At 49.8% G+C, this 22697-nt stretch overlaps 1 protein-coding gene across 2 annotated transcripts in view; it reads left to right on the top strand.

Annotated features, from left to right (window-relative positions):
• Positions 1–22697, top strand: part of Med12l (mediator complex subunit 12L) — a 271847-nt gene that overhangs the window by 163261 nt on the left and 85889 nt on the right. The gene's annotated exons all lie outside the window — the stretch shown is intronic.

Here is a 22697-nt window from a genome sequence, read left to right as displayed (position 1 = left end):
AGCACTGGCCAGAGAGGACATCCAGGGAGGTGCTCTGGGCGGTGTGCAGCCCACGGAGCTGCCTGCTCCGAGGGTGCCACTCGGGACTTGGGTGTCCCTAACTGCTGTCGCTCACACACCACACAGCTGCCGAGACCCGAGTGGCCGCACTCCTCAGGTGCAGCAGGCCACTGGCTCTTGTCAGCAGGTTTGCCAAGGCAGAAGGGAAGGGCCCCTGGGAGGAAAAAACAAGTAAGTCAAGAGTTGAGAGGCCTGCATCCTGTCATCGTATTCTCACTTCCATTTGCTAATGTCACCTGCAATTCGATATGAACTTAGTAGTAGACAGAAAAGAAACGCTTTTAGAAATTTTAGGAACACCCCGATTAGCTATTCTGAGGATTTAGGCCCCTTGAATAGGCACTGGGTGTGGCAAACGGTGGGCGTGTGGAGGCATGGTCTTGGTCACTGCAGCAGAGGCAATAATGAGGCTTTCCGTGTCCCCCCTGTTCGGTGCGGCCTTGTGTTAGTTTTTACCAGATCACAGGGAGGCGAAACCACGCTTTCTGTTTACGCACGATCGTTTCCTGGGAGAGTGACTGAGGAAAGTGACCTGAGCAGCACACCTGTCACCTTAGGCCTCTCTGTCCCAACCTGTGCCGCTGTCCTGTCCCTGCTGTCCTCTGGGGCTTCCCCAGCAGAAGCTGGTAGAGGTGGTGAGAGCTCAGAGCTGGCTGAGGGCCCAGACGGAACCTGGGTGAGGGGCTTGCATCCCACTTTTCTGGTAGGGGATTCACATTCAGAATATCAGAGAGGGTTCTTATTAAAAAGAAAATGACCCACTTGGTCAGCAGATTATCTGGTCATTTCACTGAGAGACCATTAGGAACCCTGAACCTCATTCATCCGCAGGGAAACCCAAGCAAGACCACAGCTGTCACCACTTCACATCTTCAGCGATGCCTATAAATAAAAGATGGTGGCAAGTGTTTCTGAGAATGTGGAGAAACAGGGTCCCTGCATGGTGCCGATGAGAATTTTGGAACCACCTGGGCAGTTTCTGGAAAAGTTCAGCCTCAGTTTTTCAGATAAGCCAGTGGTCCTACCCCTAGGTATACATTCACCAAGGGAAGAAAAGAGGTGCCGCGTGGACACTCACACATGGAGGTTCATAGTAGATCATGGCAGAACTTGGGGACTGCAGTGGTAGATGGAGTGTGGCACTGTCACGGGGGGATGGGGTGCTACTCAGCAATGTGAGGAGGTGAAGTCCAGCCAACGTGGGGCTGGATCTCAGACACAGTTGGCAAGGAAGAGAAGCCAGACATGAAAGGCCACAGGCCGTTTAGGTGAAATGTCCAGAAAATGCAAGTCTGGGAAGGCAGGAAGCAGAGAGTGTTTGCTGGCTGTGGGGCGGGGCACCAGGGAGCTTACTGGGGAGAGGAGAGTGCATTAGGCCCGGCTGCGCCAGCCTCTCCCGTTTGTGAAAACCACTGACTCATCCTCGTAACATGAATACAAACCACAGAAGTTATATCTCAAGTTGAAAAAGGGGAAAAGCGTGCACAGAAAGGGAACAAAGCCAGGCAGATGTCTCACTGTGCCACAAGCATGAGTTCCCAAGACCAAGGAGAAGGTGCATAGGACGACTTCCTCTTTAGAGGCAGGCGGCCAAGTACAGGGGCCACAGCAGAGCCCCCCTCCTGAGCCTGGCAAGGGCCACTCACTGCTTGTGAAGAGTGTGACTAGGTTACAGGTTCCTTCTTTTGGAATTGGGACCTTAATCCAGAGGCACTAGATGTGTCTGGTGATTTGTGCTTGTTCAGGACGTATGTTCCCATTTTCTGAATTCCTGGTGAAATCCTATGGAAGACTTGGGATTCTAATTATTTCGGGAGTGGTTTTGGAGTTTCCTGGGATCAGGGAGACTCTCCGGGCTTGGTGAGTGATGTGGTACTTCGGTGTGGCTGCTGGTTTCCTGTCTTGTCTCTTCTGCCTCAGCAGATGTTCCACCGCAGAAAGCAGGTGCTGGGAGCAGCTGTGGGATCTAATGTGAACCTCCAGGGTGAAGTCCATGGTGGAGCGAGTGGCCAGACTGCCGTGGGCATTTTAAGGTGCAGTCCCAGGGAGCAGTGCATGTGGTGTAGCAGCCAGAGAGCCCTGAGGATTGCCCAGAAAGAGTTGCTGGGCAGTTCATCCTGTGGGGATGTCCAGGGACTCAGTGCAGCACCGGGCCGTTGTGCGGGCCTCAGGGGCAGGTGGTGGTGTGGCCCATGCTGCATGTGCTGTGCTGGGCCTGCTCAGGGCAGGTGACAGAGGCTGAGTAATACTTTTGAGAGGAGGAAGTGGGGCAGCAATTTCAGACAACTCTCACTTTAAAAACAACAACAACAACAAAAAACAAGTCTGTTATAGGAAGGACAGAGGGAGTAAGGTGGACATGGACTACAGAACTGATGCCAGAGTTTGCAAAGCTCATCATTTAGTGCTCAGCATTTTAAAATGAGTTTCCCAGCTCAAGGGGAGTGGAAGCCCGTGCCCTGCCCCCTAGGTGCTATGGTGGAGGCCTGAAGCTAGTCTTTGGCTGACTCCTGGACTCCAGAAGCCTCCCAGTTTCCTCACCCTCCACATGGCAGATGATGTGAGTGTGAGGATTTGTCCATATTGGGAGGTGGGGGTGCGGTTGTGGGAGCAGCCTGCCCAGGTGCACCAACCTCCTGCTGTGTGCTGTGATTGATAGGTGAGGTGCCTGCTGCATGGCTGCCCTGTGTCCTCCTGCACCTGTTCCTGCTGATGCTGCTGTGTGCTCTGTGGCCTTAGCTGCCCTCCAGGAGTCCTGTGACTGGCACTTGTGCTCAGCCTGCTTCAGCTTGTCTCCACCCGCTGTGCTCAGCCTGGGATCCCTGCGTGGTGTGCCCCAGGAGGCTTTGCATTCTCTGCGTGTCCAGCACTTGCAGGGTGTTGCAAGAGGCAGCTTGCTGCAGAGGAATCAGGGCTTGGTTCCAGGGCTGCTCCTGGGCCAGAATCCTGCCCTGCCACCTCCAGCTCTCCAGCTCAAAGCTGATGAAACCATTGGAGAATGTGGTGTTTGTGGCAGGCCCAGGTTCCCAGTCCTTCCTGAGGCTGAGATGCTATCGCTACTCAGGGGCCTCCTGTTTGCCTCCAGCCACCCTCAGTGGCCTCCTGGGGCTGTCTTCCTTGCTCCTGCTTTGGTTGTGGTTGTGGGAACAGTGCTCCCAGGTACCAGTGTTTTCTTTGTCTTGGACTCTGAAGTCCGCACATGATTTGGTTTCTCAAGCATCCCTCCCTGCAACTCTGCGACCTAGAAATTCTTTTTTCTCCCACAGGTAGGAGGATAATGAGGTTCAGACAGTTTAATTAACTTGTCCTGACTCACACAGTGAGTGATGGGGTAGAGCTGGGGTTCACATTGAATCTGATCGGAACTGAAGCTGCAGCTCTTTCTGTTACACTGCTGGGGAGTAAAAGAAGGCTTCTGGGGGCTTATTTGGGAGATCGGGAAGAGGGAGGGCTCCGTTTTCCCTGCCAAACTTGTGAAGGACTGTTCAGCTTCCAAACTAGATCTCTAGTTTTATTTGCCTTAAAACATCAGGAAACTTCACAAGAATCCAGATCCGGGTCCTATCCTGAACATTGGGAAGACCTGCTGGTACCAAGCAGGGACCGTCCAGCAGTTTTAGCTGCCCTGTCCCTGGGGAATGAGCCCTTACATGCTCAAAGTGCCCCTGCTGATGTCCTCCCCCTCAGGATCTTGCCTGCCAGGTCCTATGGTCACTTGACTTTGCGACCCTTGGTCCAGTCACCATTTGATCCTTTGAGGTTACAGTGAACCCAGATGGCTTCTGGAACACTTTGCTTGGATTTTGTCCTCTCTTCCCCGCTCCCTCCAGCCCTACAAACCCCTTTTCTGATTTCCCTTTTGTCAGTGACCATCACTTAGTGTGCTTTGAAAAATGGTTCTCCTGGTACCTCTTAGTAACCTGGAAAAAAATAGTTCCAGGAGTTCCTGTTTTGTTCCTTCTCAAGGACTCAGTAATTGTCATCGTTGAGTTTTGCTTTGTTCCCAGTGGTCTGCTGGGCCCTCAAGTGAAAACCCCGTTAGCCGCATTGATTGTTGGAAACGTGGAGACTCCAGGTCTTCAGGTCTCACTGGTGGTGGAGTGAGGCTGATGGAACCCCTGCCCCCTCCTTGGAAAGAGCAAGGGAGGTGGGAAGAGCAGGGAGCCGCAACATCTAGGGCTCAGAAGCAAGCGGCTGCCCGGAGCACTCAGGCCTGCAGTCCTGGGCTGGACCCCAGCAGGGGAAGGGGGTCACTTGTACATGCTGGGGAAACCCTCCTAATCAGGAAGAGTGGGCAGAAGGGCCCTGCCGGGCCACAGCGACCCAGACTCTCCCTGGGCTCCATGAGTCTCATTACTGCCCTTCTGGTCAAGAGCTGAAAGATAAATGGTCCCTGAACACAGTTGCCCTGAGTGATTTTCTGGACTTCATATTTGGTGCCGGTGGTTCTCAAACGACTGCCTCATAGGCCCTCTTGGCCTCCCTGCTGCCCCTCTGCAAGCTCACATCTCAGCCGTGAGGATGTTAGAAAGTGGGTTCATGTCCCCACTTTCCTGTTGAGAAGTAGCCCTGCCCCCGAAGGTCCTGTGGGAGTCCTGAGGTAGCCCAGTTTTTAGTGACAGAGACGAGACCTTCACAGAAGACCTTAGATGTAAAGTTTCTGCCTCTCGCATCCTGTGGTCACCTATAACCCAAGACTCTTTGCCAGTTTAAACCTGTGCCTGTGTCTGTGTTTGCGCCTGTGAGCACCTGCTCTCCAACAACCTGAGAGGACAGCTCTGCTGAAGGCCCCGGGGAGGAGGGTTGCCTCACTGCTCCTAAGGTACCTCTTGTGTAATGGAATTAGGTCACTGTATTCAGCAAGCATCTCATTAATGCATTAATGTTTGGAGGAGGGCTCCTGGGGCCTTGGAATGTAAAGCACTGCAGCACTTCATTCACATTTTCAGCTGCCGCCCTCAGAGTCTCTGCCATAGCTGTGTTGGTGTCTGTAGACTGCTTTAGGCATGATTTGGTTCACACTGAGACTTCACGTATTTTTTCAGGGCACCTTGCACCGTATGTGTGTGTGTGTGTGTGTATTTTTATGGGTGGAGAAGGTACAAACTTGACTGTAAGTTCCTTGAGGACAGGGTTTATATGGAATTGTTCTAACCCCAGTCCTCCTCCTGGTTGTTCCTTTAGCACAGGAGAGAAACCTCAACAAGACTTTGCTGTATGTGGCAGGCCTATAACCCCAGCAGCTCTGGAGGCTGAGGTAGGAGGGTCACAAGTTCAAAGCCAACCTTAGCAACTTAGTGAGATCCTGTCTCTAAATAAAATTTTAAAAGTTGGGGGAGGGCTGGGAATGTGGCACTCTTAGGTTCAATCCCTGGTTAAAAAAAAAAATCAAGTTTCCCTACAGGATGCAGATAGTGAGGGGCAGGGTAGGCCGTGAGCCCAGTCCCCCGGCCCCAGACTGGCAGTGTGCTTGGTGGGCAGCCCCAAGGGGCCTCCTGAGCCTGGATCTGGTTGGCAAGCTCATTTTGACTCATTGACCCTGGACATATCATTTTATTTCTCAGAGCTTGAGCCTTCTCATCTATGAAAAGAGGAGACTAATAATCACCTGTGCTCTCTCCTAAAGGTGCCATGAGAATCTGGTGAGCTGTGGTCAACGCCATGGTATATAAAAGGGTAAATTCCAGGGAAACATACTTTTTCTGCTTAATAATGAAAGTCTTCATCAAATTTTGCAGTTTTTTTTTTCATTTGAAATACACATTTGAATTTTCTGTTCCAGCCAAGTGAAAGGTACTCAGATAAATCCTGGATCATAGATGCTGAGGCAGCTGCGCTGGGCCTTTGGGGCTGCAGTCTGCATAACCAGCCAGTGGAGTGGCTTTAGATGAGCACAGGTGGGGCTGACCAGGGCCCAGGAGTGGTCACCATCTGCCAGCTGTGCAGAGGAGAAGAGGCTCTCTCTAAGCTTGTATAGCCGCTCTTAAAGGCAGGGCCACCCTGTGGCCGGAGCACTGTGCTGTGGAGTAGAGCTTTGTCTGTGTGGTTGGTTGTCACCTTTGTGTTCTGATCGGGTCCTTGGATGGCTGACTGGGAAAGGTGTCCTCCAGGCCTCTCCCAGCAGGATGGCTGTCAGGTAGCTCTCCTGAGTGAGTGGCAGTTTAATCAAAGCTTAATGCTCTTCAGGTTAGGGAGTAAAAGCAGTCCCTAAAGAGACTGGGGCCACCGAGTTTACCCTTTGTCTGTACCCCTTGTCTTCACAACACCACTGGATGTTTGGTTTTCATCAGCATCAAACCCTCATCGTTCCCTTTTCTCTCCTCCAGTGAAAGCAAGTACCCCACCCCCATATCCAAGGTAAAAGTCTCTGACCTGACATTTAATGTACTTAGAAAGGACTTACGCACTAGAGTTATTTTCAAAGTATTCCTGTGTAAGTGTATACTTCTGATATCAATCATCTTTTAAAAAAAGAATCTTCCTCTAATGAGTGGAATTATTTGAATGAAAATGACTCTTTGGAGCGGCTGTATAAAGTTGGTAGCTTCCTCGCGTGGAGAGATGGGGACCTGAGTGTCCGTGTCACCTCTCATTTCTCACGTGTGATTTCCTCTGCTGGCCACATCTCCTTGCTTGATGTCCTCCTTTGTCTCTGCCCTCGCTGGTTTCCGGTCTTGTCCAGGGCCCAGCCCAAGGCCCTGTAGGTGACCAGGCTCCCTTTCTAACCCAGTGTACCCTCCACCCCTCGGTTCCCAGCCCGGCTGGCCTGTTGTCCTGCAGACCCCTCCTGTGCTGGTGCAGGAGGCAGGCTCCTCACCCCTCAGTGAGACCAGCCGAGCCCTCGTCTCAGCTTCCTGTCCTCCTGCTTGGTGGCCCTACCTTCAGCTGTCACTTGGCATTTTTCTTCTTCTCTTGCCTGCCCAAGCATCCCTGCGTCCTTCTGACCCCAGTGTTTGACAGAGCACCTGGCAGGCAGGGTCCACTCTCCAAACCCACTTGACCTATGTTTAGTTCTCATGCGAGGAGGTCCCCACTCTGACCCAGTCCCACCTTGGCAGCCACCTGCCAGTGTCTTTTCCACGAACATCTTGTTCTGCCTTCCAAAGTGATGGAGCACTTCATGCCACCATGATTGATTTGGAATCTGTGTGCTTTCAGAAGCTACAAAGCATCTTTGTTCTTGGTGCAGATGATCAGATTGGACCACAGGAACATGTTTTTATACCATAAGTCATAATGGGTGTTTTCAGTTGGCTCTTCTAGGTCTAGTACTCGGGAGTTCTTATAATTAGACTCAGCCTGATGGGGAGAAGGGCCTGCTCACTCTTCCCAGAGGGACTATGAAGATGCAGCAGTGAGATGAAAACACCTCAGGGACCCGTATGTGCCTGGCCCCCTCCTGCTATCTGGGCTGTAGGGTGTTCTATAGCCTGGAGCGTTCCAGCTGGCCTCTGCACTGGCTGGCTGATGGGTACCTGTTAGGTAACCTGTGGTCTCGACTGAACATGAGCAGAGACCATGCTGTCCCAGCATGCCTTGTACAGGACTGGGTCTCAGGATGAAGGACAGGGGTCGTGTTTGAGATGTTGTGGAGCACAGAGTGGGCGTTTTTTTTTTTCATTTTCTGTGTATATTTTATCGTTTACAGCATGGAATCTGAATGATTGATTTAGGCAGGATGGAGAAGGTGATGTTGATGATTAACAAGCACATGCTGGTACCGGGGTGTAGAGGGACCTTCTGGATGCACTGTCAACACCACAGGCACTACTAAGTGGAAGCTGCCTAGCCCCTTGGTGGCATCCACTGTCCCTCTGATTCATTCATTTGCTACACTGTTTGGGATGGGTGGCCTTCCTGTCCAAACTCATCCTCCTTATACTTGCCAGATTCTAAGATTACAATTAGGGTGAAGAATCACAGCTACCCTTATTTTAGTGTTTGTTTTAACCAAGCATTTTGAAGTCAGGAAAGCTTGCTAGCATGCCTGTAGGAACACTGTTCTCAAGACCAGGGATGAGTGGACTGTGGCCTCCCAGGGCAAGTCAACGTCTCCTTGCAAGCCCGAGCCGTGACAGTCTGCCCAGGTGTGATGTGGCTTCAGCAAACACATCCAGCAACAGTGTTGTGGGTTTCCCAGTAACCTCTTAGTCAGTTTGTTTAAAATGGTTCATTTTCATTCTTATTTATGGTCTTTGAGTCTGTCAGGTGTGAGGAGGGGCAGGCGTGCACTGGCAGGTTGTACACCCAGGGGTGTGACCTGCCCTCAGTGCCTACGGTCCAGAAGCAGCTGGCTCCGCTCGTTGGCCTCCTGGCTCTGGCCTCTTGATTCTCAGCCTAAGCACCATGCAGCTGAACTCCGGAGTCTGTGCAGACCTCATTTTTCTATGAATATTTTTCTTTCTTCAGCTATGTCGTGAGCTCCTATGGTGTGGGGACCTTGGGTTCTTCGTTTCTGCTGCCTGTTAACACTGGCTGTGCTTTGAGGGCAGCTGGAATCTTCTTGTATTTAGCCGTGAACATGCTCTGGCCTCCTGGACCTCACCAGCCAGGCCTCACTTACTCTGTGTCTCATGGAGAGGTGCTCTGGGGCTGAAAGCCAGCGGCCTCTCCAGCCTGCAAGCCCCTTCAGGCTGCCCAGCCTTCCCCTGGAAGTGCCAAGGTTCAAGCCCCTCTCTCAGGAGGTGGCAGGGACAACAGTACTACAGGGTTCTGTGGGCGCTGGCTGATGTCCCTGTGCACCTAGGGCTATTCTAAGTCACATGCATTTTGACTTATTAAAAGGACACTGGATTCAACTTTCAGATCTCTTTACTTGGGTGAGTTGCCCACCCTCTGTGCCCTAGTTTCCCCTTCTGGAAGGCAGTCCTCGTGGACCTAACGGGGTCCTGCCCTAGCATGGCCCTTTTATTCAGACCTGGCATTTAATAAGAACTCAGGGTCCATATGCTGCTCTTGAGTGGAAGTAAGAATGTTTCTCTCATTCTTTCAAATGAAGGCTGAGGCTTGGGAACTCCTCCCAGCAGATGTGTGCCGCCTGTGGGTGCAGCATCAGAGCTTGTCCTGTGGCCACAGCCAGTGAGGACCAGGCCTGGACTGGAGCACAAGTCAGGTGGAATAGCTGAGGCTAGCCTCTAGTGTGCTCCTCCTGCTTCAGCCTCCTGAGTTGTGTCAGCGTACCTGGCAGCATCAGCTATTCCCCATAGTCAAACTGTATGGCAAGTGTACAGTAAATGGATATATTTTTACCTATTCAACTGCCACAAAAGAGATAACTGATAGCAAATAACGAGTTTGCTCCAAACCCAGGAAGCAGTAGGAGAAGGGTAGCTAGCAGGCAGCGTGCTCCCGCTCCAGCTGTGCTTCTTGCTGCTCGGCTACTCAGCCCTCAGTTTGCTGGGTTGTCAATTGGGGTGCTGGAGTGAGCATCTTAAAAATTGCGTGTTTTCCCCCCTAAGATATTCAGGAGTCTTGGCACATATCAATCCAGCAGTGTGTGCTAATTATTATCCCACTGCAGGAAGGACAGTGGGTGGCATGCAGATCTGTGTGAGCCCTGACAGAAGCAGGCCTGGGATGTGGCTCAGAGGCAGTATTTACCTTACACGCACAAGGCCCTGAGTTCCTCCATCCCCAACATAACAAAACAGAAAGCGTTGTTGAAGGAGTTACCCTCTCCTTGCAAAATGATGAACGTTCTTTGGAATGATGGAGGAGTGGAATTGAAAACTCATGGATGGGAAACACTGGCTCTGGTGCCTCGTACCAGGTGAAGCCTGGTGTGCCTCCAAGTGCAGGCTAGTGGACATCCCCTCATCTGGGGCCAGGAAGGATGCTAATGAGGCCAGTGATGCTCACTGGATGCAGGGTGGAGGGGCGTGCACTCTTCCACCTGTGTTTGCATGGACAGGGGTCTCAGGTGTGGGGATCATTGCCAGGTCAGATGGGAGCCTGGCCTGAAACAGAGGAGGCCCTTTGCCCCTATGGATCCCCTTACCCAGGAGGAGAGCTGAGGTGCTGAGCTTGATTATCAGAGAACCCAAGGCTCACCCCAAATACCCAGCACTGCCTGAGAGGAAGCTGGGGAGGTTCAAACCAGAGGCCCCCTGGCTCTGCCCCAGCCAGCTGCAGGGAGTTCCTCAAACTCAGCCTTTCTGGTCTTGGATTCTTCCCCTGCAAGGGGCGTCCAACAAGCACCCAATCAAATCTCCTCACTGTGCCTGGGAGCAGGGGCAGAGACCTCTGGGAACTGGGAGCCTTCCCCAGGTCACACTGGTGACTGGTGACCCCAACTTTTCTGCTGAGCCCTGGGCTTTCCATTCCCTAAACCGATTGCTGCCTCGTGCTGTGCAGAGAGCCTTCCCCGGGGACTCGGAGCCACTTGGCTCAGACCTCTGCTTCTTTGCGGCCTTCGCCAAGCACCTTCTGTTGGGCTTTGTGGGACTTTCACGGACTTTTGTAGCTTTTCTCAGTTTGGGAGCATAGCAAACACAATGGCACTGTGGTCTTTTGTTCCTTAAATGTCTGTGGCATCCCCTTAGAGCTAGCTTGAAAGGAGTGTTCTCACAGAGAACGACACACTAAGATATCAAGCGAGGAAGCTGAGCTGGCCAGCTGCCGCACACAGCCCAAGGGAGAGCATAGATCTACCGCACTTTCCTCTCCCTCCTGGTGTCTCTGTGAGGACCATCTCAGGTTCAAACATCCCCCTCAGGGCCCTCATGAAATAGTTATGGTCCTCTGACTAAATACTTTCTTTTCTTGGCTACATCCTTTATTTATTTAAACTCTTGATTAAACCCAGCAGTGCTTTACCACTGAGCCACATCCCCAGTCCTTTCTAGTTTTTGAGACAGGGTCGCTAAGCTACTTAGGGCCCCACTAATTTTCTGGTGCCTTCCTTGAACTTGCAACCCTCCAGAGCCGCTGGGATTACAGGCTTGCACTACTGTTCCTGGCTTCTAGACTGTGTCTTTAAAAAATAGAGAATTAAGAAGCTAGCTAGATCTTCTCCTCTTCCTTCCCATGCATTCCTGCCGCAGCAGTCTTTAGAGAGGTGTGGGAACAATGACCTGAGTAGGGGACTCAGAACATGCCTTTTCCTTGCCTAGCTTCATGGAGACAGTTCACTTTGAATGGGCAGAAATAATCGTGTACTTTCAGCAGGGTGTCTGGCTAACCCCCAACATATAATAATTTTTCTTTGTTCATATTGGTTACAAATTGAAGTCTCAAATTAGAATTATAAAAGAAAACCATTATTATAAATGTTATTATACCTAACATGACAACAGATTCAACTTGAGAACATGATGTGAAACTGTTTGTAGATAAAGCTTAGCCTAAGAAATAAAAGTTCTCTCTACCCTAAGTGCATCCATCATTTAACCCACTTTGTCCCATGAGCCCTGATGGCGAACATGTATAAAAACTCAAACAGCAAATATACCACTTTCGGTGACTTTGAAACAATTACTCTTGCAGACCTGGAAACCTGGGACTTCATGGGTTAAAGTCTTTATTCTAATTTAGAAGAGTGAAAGCTATCTTGCCTTTCCTCTCCTCCCTGGGTGCCAAGTTGCCCAACAGTCAGAGGGGAGCATGGCTGAGCCGGTGCCTGTGGCCAGGTGCGGCGGCTTCCCGGCCTTCCTGCCTGTTCAGACACGCTGTCTCAAGGCATCAGAATGAAGTCTGCCCTGTTCTTTGTGGCACAGTGAAAGACCGAGATTCTTTCTATTGAAATGAAGCAACTGGGACAAAAAAGAATCCTTTTTTCTTCCTTTGATCCCTTTTAAAGAAATATGGATAAAAGATTAGGAGGCAGACCTAAGTTGGGGTCCTGGGGATCAATCATGAGTGGCTTTGGATTTTGCTCTTCTAATGAAGCCAGGGTGGAAAGCAATCTACTGGATGGATGTGCAACCAAGAGGAGCACCCAGGAGGGGTAGCAGGCGGCTGGGCTCTGCCTGGGGGACAGGAGGCTGAAGCAGGGGTCCTTCCTAGGGGCCAGGATATGATACAACCCGCATCTGATTTCTGCTTTTCCCTCAAACCTCAGATTGAAGGAGAAGTATAATTACAGTCTTCATCAGCACTGCGTCCCATCCACTGCGGTTTTTAAGAGAATTGAGAGGCTTTCTTACCTTTCAGTGTGGGGTCGCTGTCCATTCACCTGTCCAGTGCCTTCCAGCTGTGGCGAGCTCCCCTCCCCTGATGAGGAGTCAGGTGGGATTAAGGCTGGCAGTGAGGTGGGCTTTCTGGTGGGGTGCAGCAGGCAAGCATCTTCTCCCCTGCCAGGGAGGGTTGGGTGCTCCCTGCCCCTCTGAGGCCGCCCTCGGCGGCACCCTTTCAAACGCGCCTGCCCAGGAACAACTGGAGAGACCTGCTCTTGATAATGTGCATGACTCACCTTGAGGAGTAGGTGAGGTTTGTAGACGGTGGAGAGCTTCCTGGACCTGCAGCAATCAGACGGTGACTCACCTGAGCAGCAGAGGCTGCAACCTGAGCATCAGGAGTGGGCTTAAGGGGTGGGTGGCAGCGCTCCGGCTCGGCCTGCTCGCCAGCCCCGGCTTCAGGCCAGGTGGATTTGTTCTGTCTTGTTTTCTTTCTTTCTTTCTTTCTTTCTTTCTTTCTTTCTTTCTTTCTTTCTTTCTTTCTTTCTTTGGGGTGTGTATGGGGGTTCTATTAGAAAATAGTATTTGTAGCCTCCTGGCTAGGTTAATTCTGGATTTAAAAAGGAACAAAAAATATATTTCATGAGAGAAATTCTTTAAAATATTATTACACACATTATTTAGAGAGTAAAATTGAAACACATTTATAGTAAGTAGCGTTAATAACTTTTGGAATCCAGTAATGGTATTCTAGAATCTGAGGAAATTTGTAGATTATTTTCACACATATACAAATATAACTATACAAAGTATTCTAAAATAAAGGTAACGTAGAGACTGGTTCACTGAATCCCATTAATGTTATTCTTCAAAATGAAAAAATAATTTGTTTTATTCTTTCTGAAAAGCACATCACAGTGATAAATTTATATAATATACTTTTAAAAAATTTAATTTTTTTTAGAACTTTCAAAAAAAATCTCAAGTTCTGGGATTTGTTTGAATGCAACATTTTAAATAAGTTAATTTAACCAAATGGAATCAATACTTATGACTATTTGTTATAAATGAAGAGAAATTAAAAACAAATGTCAGGTGAAAACATTTTTCATGCCAGTACATCTGTAATACATATTAGTGTGTGCTTATGACTTAAGGAAATAATAAATATATATTTATTATAATAAATAATAAAATAGTTGGTTCTCCTTCTATGTACAGAAAAGCAAATATGTCCAGTTGCCAGTATTGGGGTATCAAAATTATATTCCTTCAGTTGCCTTTTCCTAAACACACAAATGCAGAAAACTACAAGGTTAGTATTTTTCCATTCTGAGTGGGGTGGGGTTTGTGTGTCATGACCTAGCGAAGGCCTCCGAATGGAAGTTGGCCTAATCTTGTGAGCATGTCCTGGGGTAACCTGCAATTTTTTGCTGGGGCTGAGGCTGTCTGCACAGCTCTGTGTTTTGCCTGGAGCGTGTGCAGCCTGTCCATGCCGTTGAGCAGCAGAGTCATGCCCTGCAGACTTTCTTTTGAATTGAACTTTTTCTTTTTATCATGGTGCATAAAGAATGAATGATCTGGGCTGGGCTGTAGCTCATTGGAAGAGCTCCTGCCTCGCACGTGTGAGACGCTGGGTTTGACCCTCAGCACCACGTAAAAATAAATAAAGATATTGTGTCCAACTAAAACTAAAAAAAAAAAAAAAAAAAAAATTAAAAAAAAGAGAGAATGAATGATCTGCTGCTCATTGTTCAGTAGCTCGCTGGCAGAACAACTGCCAAGTCTTAAGAGCATCAATTCAAAGGGAGACATCCCTGCAACCTTTCCAAGCATGCTGAGCAAAGGTCTACATGTTCTTAGGACTGCCAGTCACATTCCCAGGAGAGATGGCATAGTAGGGACCTTCCCAAGATGTTATTCAACAGACTTCCCTTACATGAATATAGCCAGTTCTGCTCTGTTATGAACTTCAAATTTTAATACCTGGGTTGACTTTCTTACTTGGGTCAGTGATCTTTTTTTTTTTTTTTTAAACTTTAAGGAAAATGCCCCCCCCCCCTTACTGATGGTTTTGATTTTTTTCCTTAATTATAAATTTGAAAGGAAAATGTTTTGGTAACTCAATATTTTATCACCTGGATTTAAGTGGCCTTTTAAAAAAGGTGAAGTGCAAGAGAGTTGGGATGGGCCCTTCCCACCTTGCAGGCTTCTCCAGGTCCTTGGGTGTGTGTCTAGGTCCTTGGGTGTGTGTCCAGGCTCCTGGCTGTGTGTGGTGGCTGCTCAGGAAGGTGGGGCTGTGTCCTTCCCTGAGTTAGGCCTGGGGCAGAGCAGGCCTCCCCTCCTCACTAGCCAGTAGCCAGGTGAGCCCTGTCTGGGGACAGTAGCTGTGTCCACCTCCGGTTGACGGTGCACACCAAGTCTGGTAATGTCCAAGTTCACCTGAGTCAGCCTCAGCACAGCAGTCTCCCTGTGATGCCTTATGCCAGTCTCAAGCTAGGACGAGTTGCAGCTGGTCTTACCTGACATTTGAAAAGGGAAATCCTTCATGTTTAGTCACGAAAGAAGTGCAGGCCTTGAGAACAGTGGCCAGCAACCAGCCCATAACTTTGTAAGTGTTCACATCATCGAAAGGTAAACCAGCGGAGTTTTATTTCTGCTGATTTTTATAGCAAGTCTCACATTTCATAAAAGCCCTGGGAGATTTTATAGTAATAATTGCCTTGCTGCTTCGCTGGAAGATCTTGGTAAATGCAGGGTGGCATTTTAGTAATGTTGTTTAGCCCGTACAAATCTCAAATTTATTTTGAATACAAGACATCTTTTGTGTCTATGTGTGCATTTCTGCCACCATAATGCTTAGATTTTTTTTTTTTTAATTCCTTTTTGTTTCAGCTAAGAGTGGTGTTATTTCCTCTTGGAATTATTTTTAAAGCTGTTAAACCCACACATCAGGTGAAGGAGTGGTTCAGTCAGATTTACCAGTTGCTGCCGTTTTTCACACATTCCTCACACCACCCACACTCATACATACATTTTTGGGGGGAAATGTGTTTTAAGGTGCATCATTTTAACATGGATCAAACTTAACTTTAGCATGTATTTCCAAAAAAGCAATATGTATTTGCTTACTTTATCACAATAGTATTATAAGTCCAGATAATAATGTTGAGATAATGAATAAAGACATACTCCCATGTGAAAATTTTGACAATTTTTAATGTTATCTTTTAGCCTTTTTTTTTTTTTTTGAAGTGCAATTCAGTCATCACATGTTACATTTGGTTTGATGCTGTATAGACTCTTTAATTCTTTAGGTTAATTCCTCTACTTTTTTATTTTTACTTTCCCATTAATCCTTCAGAACTTTAAAAATTTTTTTTCCCTTTTTGTGGTCCTGGAGATTAAACCCAGGGGGAGCTCTATAGTGGGCACCCCCAAACTACATCCCGGCCCTTTTTATTTTTTATTTAGAAACAGGGTCTCACTAAGTTGCTTAGGACCTCACTAAATTGCTGAGTCTGACCTGGAACTTTGAATCCTGCCTTAGTCTCCTGAGTCACTGGGATTACCCGTGTGGTCCACTGTGCTTGGCTCCTCTTGGTTTTTGAAATCTGTGTCTGCCAAGTCCATCCAGGGGGATGTGTAGCAGGAGGGGCTTCAAGACTCTGGGTCCTTAGACATGTCAAGCTGTCCACATCAGGATTTAGAATTTGGCATGGGAAGGGAAGCCTTTTAAGTCTTTAAGCCTGGTTCTTAGATTACTGACTGACAAGTCCTAGAATAAAATTCTATTTTTTTTTTTAATACTGGGTGGCTCATTCAACTTTTCTTGGGTTCAGTGTCTATTAAATGACCTACTTTGAACCTAGGTATTTGGATGAGAGTTCTCATAAGCTCACGGACTTCTCAAAACATAGTCTTCAAGAGACAGAGGTGCCAAGGGGGAGAGGTGTTTCTCACATCTCCCACAGAATTGGAATTGGCTGAGGGGACAGGTGGGCTTCTCAGCCCTGAAGTGAGCTCTTCGCTTCTGCCCCTCCCTGCGGCTGTAAGTCATTGGGCAGCTGTCCTTGGGCTGCTTGGCCTCTGGGAGGCTCCTCCATGGCCTCAACTTCTTTCTCTCCTCCCTTCTTTACTTGGCATTGGTGTGAACTGGGGCAGTGTCCCCTCCAGTGCCTAGCATTTGTGTTGTGACCTCATTGTTCTCTGTCACTATAATCTCAGACATAGCCATTTCTTCAAGGAAATGCTCGTGAAGGCTGTCGAAGACCTTGATAGCACAGTAACTCGTTATTACCAAAGACGAGAGGGTTGTCACTGAAACCTAGCTCTAGGGATTTCTCTTGAATCCCATGCCTTTTCCACATAGCCTGAGCCTTCACCAGGTCCTACTGGTCCATCTCTGCGCACAAAGCCATTCTAATCGTGACTCACACCCAGGGTGCCATGTGTAATTTTCACAAACCCTTTAATATGCCTTTGAAGAGATCGCTATCTTTGGTCCCTGTGGCTTGAATAACTATGTTTAATCTGTCACCTGGAATGATTTGCATCTGTCAGGTTGGCTTCAAATAAAGTACTTGCCTCTTCTGGCTTGAGAACTTTACACAGAATGGTGGACGAAAGGGGCAGATGAACTGGACCTGAGTCTGAGCTGGCCTGTGTCTGGCCCCTGCCCCGTGGTGATACTCCCTCTGAGGCTGGCCACTTCATCCAGCTCCAGCTGTGGGCAGGTTGCTCATGAGAGGCCGCGTTAGGCTGCAGCAGGACTAGACCAGGCCAGGTGGACTCCAGAGTGCAGGGATGAGTATCCATTCACTGTGGGCAAAGCCAGCAGGAAGCTGATCCCTGCCCAGCAGGGAGCCTGGGGAGGCCTCCTGGGGGAGGGAACCTCAAGGGAGCTTCACAGGGGCCATTGCCTGGAGCTTGGTGGGTGCCTAGGGAGCCAGCAGTGCTTTCTTGTTGAAAGGCCAAGAGAGAGTGAAGGGGTTAACTGACCGGCAGAATCTGTGTGCACAGTGAGGTCAGAACGCTTAGAAGCTGAACGCCCACCTCAGCTCAGGGCTTATGGTGTTTCCCGATACTTGCCTTGAGAACGTTCCTAGGTTCCCTTTAATGATAAAATGAATAGTCCTTGAAATACTTTCTGTGATCTGTACTGACAGTTTTCTCTTCTGCTGAGGAGGAAATCCACCCCCACCCTGGAATGGTGGGAGGGTAAGGCCGAGTCTGGGACCCATGGGAGCAGGGTGTGTTGCTCACAGTGCAGGTGTTCCTGGTTTGAAGAAATACAGTTACACAGCAACTGTAAAGATAAAAATATTAATCGAAGATAAATTTAATACATTCCGCTGATATTTTTTTAAAAACAAAGCCCTACCAGTATTCACATACACATCAGGTAAAGTTGCTTACGGTGGCTATCACTCGGCAGAGCCACGTGCAAATATCCATCTTACAACTGAAGTCAGACGTCAAGGTGGCAGGGAGGGCTGGGTGTGGCTTGCCCACTTTCTTACCAAGCTGCTCCTGCCCGTGGGGACATGGCCTTTGATCCTGCTCCTTGCTCCTTGGCAGTTTCTGTGTGGTGGTGTCACTGCGTGTCTCAGTGTAGGGAGGACTAGCTGACCTGTCCTCAGGAACCCTGGGGAAAGCCTGGCTAACTCGGCTGCTGTCCTTCCGTGCTTTATGGGAGTTCAAGTGCGCTTCCTCCAGCTCCCACGCCTTAGGGTCACTTTCGACCTTCAGAGGGCCTCATCCTGCTGTCACTTTCTCCCTGACTGACTTGTTTTCCAGCACAGGGGATTGCCCTCCCCACCCCAGCGTCTTCCCTGTTCCTCTTCTGTCTGCTCTGACCTGAGGTTCTTGTCTTCTTCCTCATCCCCTCCCTGTCTCAGGGAAGATCGTTCCCTTGGCCGGGGGTCTGGCCAGCCTCCAGGGCACTAGTCCCTGTCCTGCCTCTGCTGAGCAGACTGCACCACCCGGCTCTGCCATGCTTCAGGTTCCAGATGCCCCATGTCCAGATGCCCCCTGTGTGGCCTTCCTTCTGACCTAGCGGCTGTGCTCCCTTCTGAGTGCTGTTTCTTCTTTCAAGCTGCAGTTCAGAGTTTTATCTCCAGTGAGCTCCTTCCTCAGTTTCCCACTTAGACTGGCAGCCTTTCCCCTGAGGTTCCAAGTCAGGTGACCGTGCACCTCCCCACCTACCGCATCTGCACTCACTGTGGCCTGCGTTCCTGACCAGTGTGCTACTTCAGTCGCTGCTTACCCCATGCTGGGGCAATGACAGAGGATCCACTGACCTGAGGCAGACAAAGCCACTTGGGGACCTTCTTCCCCTGGAGTCCTCAGTGCTAGAGGAGCCAAGAGTCTTCAGAGGGTGGAGGGCCTGCCCTTCCTGCCCCCCTGGCTGTGGCAGCTTGCATGCTTGCAGAGCTCCCGCTCATCTCTCCAGGGGCCACTTCCTCCCCTTTCTCTCTGCTGGGTTGACATTGGACTGCGGGGTGGTGCGGTGCTGGTCTGCACCCACCTGCCTGTGATTGGCTTGCAGACCTGCCCTGGGTGCTGATGGGTGCTGTGCCCCAATGGGGGATGCCATATGCTGACTTTGTACTTCACTTTCATTACTTTTTCCCAGCATGAAAACTAATCATACCTGCCTTGTGGGGCTATAAGAATAGAGCAGCAGGTATCCCTGCAAGTGTCGAGCATGGTGCCTGGCACGTAGCTGGCGCTCAGCAGATGAGCGTGAGCTGCTGGGGAAGCCCTGGGAGGTTCGTGTGTGCCTCTGGGCCTGAGCTGCTGAGCCAGCAGGCCCTGTGCTCACAGCCCACACATGGATGTGTTGTTTGTGGAGTTGGAGTCTGGGGGTGGCTTCGGAAGTTATCAAAATTACAGGAAATACCGTGTAGGAGCCAGAGGCTCTTTCCTGAGGTCATAAATACCGTGGTTGAAAACTGGGTTCTGAAGCCAGGGTGTGAGTGAGCGCCCCAGCCCCCTGCCTGCAGGTTAGGAGGCCCAGGCAGGTCACCTGACCTGTTTCCAGCTTCTTGTCACCAACGTGGAAGCGTGGAAGCGGCAGTAGCACTTCACCAGCTTCTCAGTGTGTGCCTGGGCTCTCACGTCTGCCTGGTGCACTGTTATAGTAATGTGGGCTGCTTCTGCCCTGCTGGGGCCAGTTTCACCCCTGCTGTTCTTGCTAGCCACAGCCTCAGTTCTCCATTGTTGTAACCCCCGGCAAGGCATGCTGGGTGCCCCGACACAGTCATGAGCTTTCCAAGTGCCAAGTCCTCACCCCTTCCTGCCACCTTACTGCTGCTGCCCTGCTCCCTTTAAGGACCTTTATCTCCTGGGGACCCATCTGGCTCTTGGTCATGCAAGAGCAATGCTGTCAGTCATTGTGATGGGAGGTGTGACCATAAGGAGTTTTGAGTGCAGTGGCCCTTGACATGTGGTTCACATCTGTGGCATTACTGTCACTCAGGAGCTTATGCCAGGCCCTCCCCAGCCCACTGAATCAGCTATTCTGGGTGGGTTTAGCAATCTGTTTTCAGATCTCTCCAGCTGACTCTGGTACTCACAGGTCATGAGTGTATGTGACACACGTGTCCCATGTTCCCGTTATCCCCATTTGATCCATGTAGAATCCCAAATATTGAGGTATGTTCCTTGGCACTTCACAAGATTTGTCAATTTTACACTTAGTAGGACTCTTATATAAACAAGGTTTCCTTAGCTGTAGTGTTTTTCTTTTTTTAGTTGTAGTTGGACACAATACCTTTATTTTATTTATTTATTTTTATGTGGTGCTGAGGATCGAACCCAGTACCTCGCATGTGCTAGGTGAGCGCTCTACTGCTGAGCCCCAGCCTCAGTCCCAGCCGTAATGTTTTAATCAGCTTTTACTCCACTGTAACTAAAGGATCGACCAGAACAACTTTAGAGGAAGAAGAGTTTATTTGGGGGCTCACAGTTTCAGAGGTCTCTGTAGACAGTGGGCTCCATTCCTGGGGGCTCACAGTGAGGCATATCATGGTGGTGGAAGAGTGTGGCCGAGGGAAGCAGCTCACATGATGATCAGGAAGCAGAGAGACTCCTTTGCCAGATACAAAAAGTACCCCAAAGGCACGCTGCCAGCGCCCCCTCCTCCGGCCACACCCCACCTGCCTCCAGCCATACCCCACCTGCTTCCAGCCATACCCCACCTGCCTCCAGTCACTACCTGGCGAAGCCCATCAGGGGTCAGCACACTGATGGGGTCCAGGCTTTTACAACTAGTTATGTTCCCCCTGGACTTCGTGTATTTTTCTCAAGTGTGAGTCTCTGGGAACACATCACAGCTAACAGCCCACCAGGCCTGGGCCGCTATGCCCTGCGGGTTCTGTTAAGTTCACCTTGAGTGTGCTGCAGGAATCCCCCTTCAGAAGGATGTGCCTTGTCGTCCCCAAGGTGGCTCTCACTGCTGCTTTCCTTCCCCTTCCCTTCCACAGGGCACTCCCTTGTGGCCTCAGGGCATCCCTCCCCTCCTGGGGATTGGAGGATGCCTCAGCTCCTGACAAAGGCCCTCCCTGTGCCCAACCCACAGGTGGCAGAGCTCACCTTCTCCTCTGTCATTGGTGGCTATGTGTCATCAGCCTGCTCTGTAGGTGTCTGGAGCTTAGGACTTGGGGTGGCTGGTTGGGGAAGTTCTTGGTTTTGTGACTGTCACTTTAGGATGGCTCTGACATGCTCCTTCTCTAAGTTCTTGACGAACATTCTACTGTACAGATCAGGCCCTCTGCTTCTAATGGTAAAATCCTCATCATGGATGGAGGATTTGTGTTTATGGAAGGCAGATTTGCTATTGAAATTCTATTGGGAAAGATTTTTCAAAAAAGTCATATATACTAGCTGTACCCACTTCCAGGGGAGATTGAAAGTGCCATTAGTTGTGAGAAACATAGGGGAGAGCACAGGCACAGAGAGTGGATCAGCATGGCTTAGATGCCCTTCGTGGTATCAGTCCCTGCAGAGGTGGTGGGGCTCCCATGGAGATGAGGATTCATTGTATTGGAGACAATGAGGACCAGGCTTCAAAAGTACTTTCTAAAGTGGGTTTGAAGATTGTTTATCGTATTCGTGCAGATTTCACTTCATCAGTTCCAAGAGGGAATCACTAAAGCTTTTGTCAATAGCTTTAAAACTGAAATGTTGCTCAATCAGCTATACCAGCACCAATGAGTGACCCTGCTTCACTCACCATGGATTGCTAGTGAACCCAGGCACTAGAGTGCTAGCCTGTTTGTATATGAGCCCTAGGAGAGCAGCCCAGGGCACCAGCACCCTGGGCCTTGGTATGTGTGAGCCCTAGGAGAGCAGCCAAGGGCACCAGCATCTCTGGGCCTGCATGTGTGTGAGCCCTAGGAGAGCAGCCCAGGGCACCAGCACCCCTGGGCCAGGGTGTGCGAGAGCCCTAGAAGGGCACCAGCACCCCCGAGCCTAGGTGTGTGAGAGCCCTAGGAGAGAACCCAGAGCACCTATGAAGCCTGTGTGTGTGAGAGACCTAGGAGAGTATCCTGGGCACCAGCACCCCTGGGCCTGTGAGTATGTGTGAGCCCTAGGAGAGCAGCCTAGGGCACCAGCACCCCTGGGCCTGGGTGTGTGTGAGCCCTAGGAGAGCAGCCCAGGGCACCAACACCCCTGGGCCCTTGTGTTGAGCCCTAGCAGAGCAATGAGAGGTTGGCACCTTCTTTTTAAGAATTTATTTCATTTTTTGATAAAACATCAATGAGAACTCACTTCCCTTTTGCTCCTCTAGTACATAACAATAAGGCTCATTGATTTCTTTTATCAAGCACTTATTAATTGTATGATGAGACAGTCTCTGCCCTCAAAAATATGTGCAGGTTTTTCAGAGCACTAATACGTATCTGGGTGCAATTGCCAGGCAGAGTGTCCAGCACAGTGATGGAGCTGAGCTAGTGCACAGAGGTAGGCCGCCGACTGGGCTGCGATGCCGTGGGAGCTGGCCTGTGAGATGCCAGGCAGTGAGTGATGGCCCCTTGGGGTTTTGCAGGTGGATGAGACTTTCCTAGGTGAGTCACAGGAGACTCACATGTGCACAGGGCCAGAAGTGTGGCCCCTGACAAGCTGACAGTTACAGTATATAGAGGATAGTGAAGATCAGGGGTGGGAACAGATGCTTCCAGAAGGCAGGCAGGCTAGGGCCTTTGGCCATGGAAGGAGGCCGCTGGGCTTCACCTGGCTGTGCTCCTGTTGGAGTCAGTGGCCATCTACAAAGGACAGCTCCTCCTCTGTGTGTGTTTCTTTTAGGAGATATAAATTAGCATCCACAATTCCAGAAAGCACATTTTACTTTTTTTTTTTTTTTTTTTTTGACCCACAAAGGAATCCAAGAAAAACTGTGGAGGGAGATAAGGATAAGTAGCCTTGGCCACGTCCCCCGCGCGAATGTCACTGACTGTGGGTCAGCAACCACATCACTTACCTGGACCAAGAACATCATGGCCCACTTCAAACCTGTCT

Source organism: Urocitellus parryii, chromosome 2, assembly GCF_045843805.1.
Source record: "Urocitellus parryii isolate mUroPar1 chromosome 2, mUroPar1.hap1, whole genome shotgun sequence".
Taxonomy (NCBI): Eukaryota; Metazoa; Chordata; class Mammalia; order Rodentia; family Sciuridae; genus Urocitellus; species Urocitellus parryii.
The sequence above is the reverse complement of the archived record's forward strand: the minus strand, read 5'-3'. Positions and strand labels throughout refer to the sequence as shown.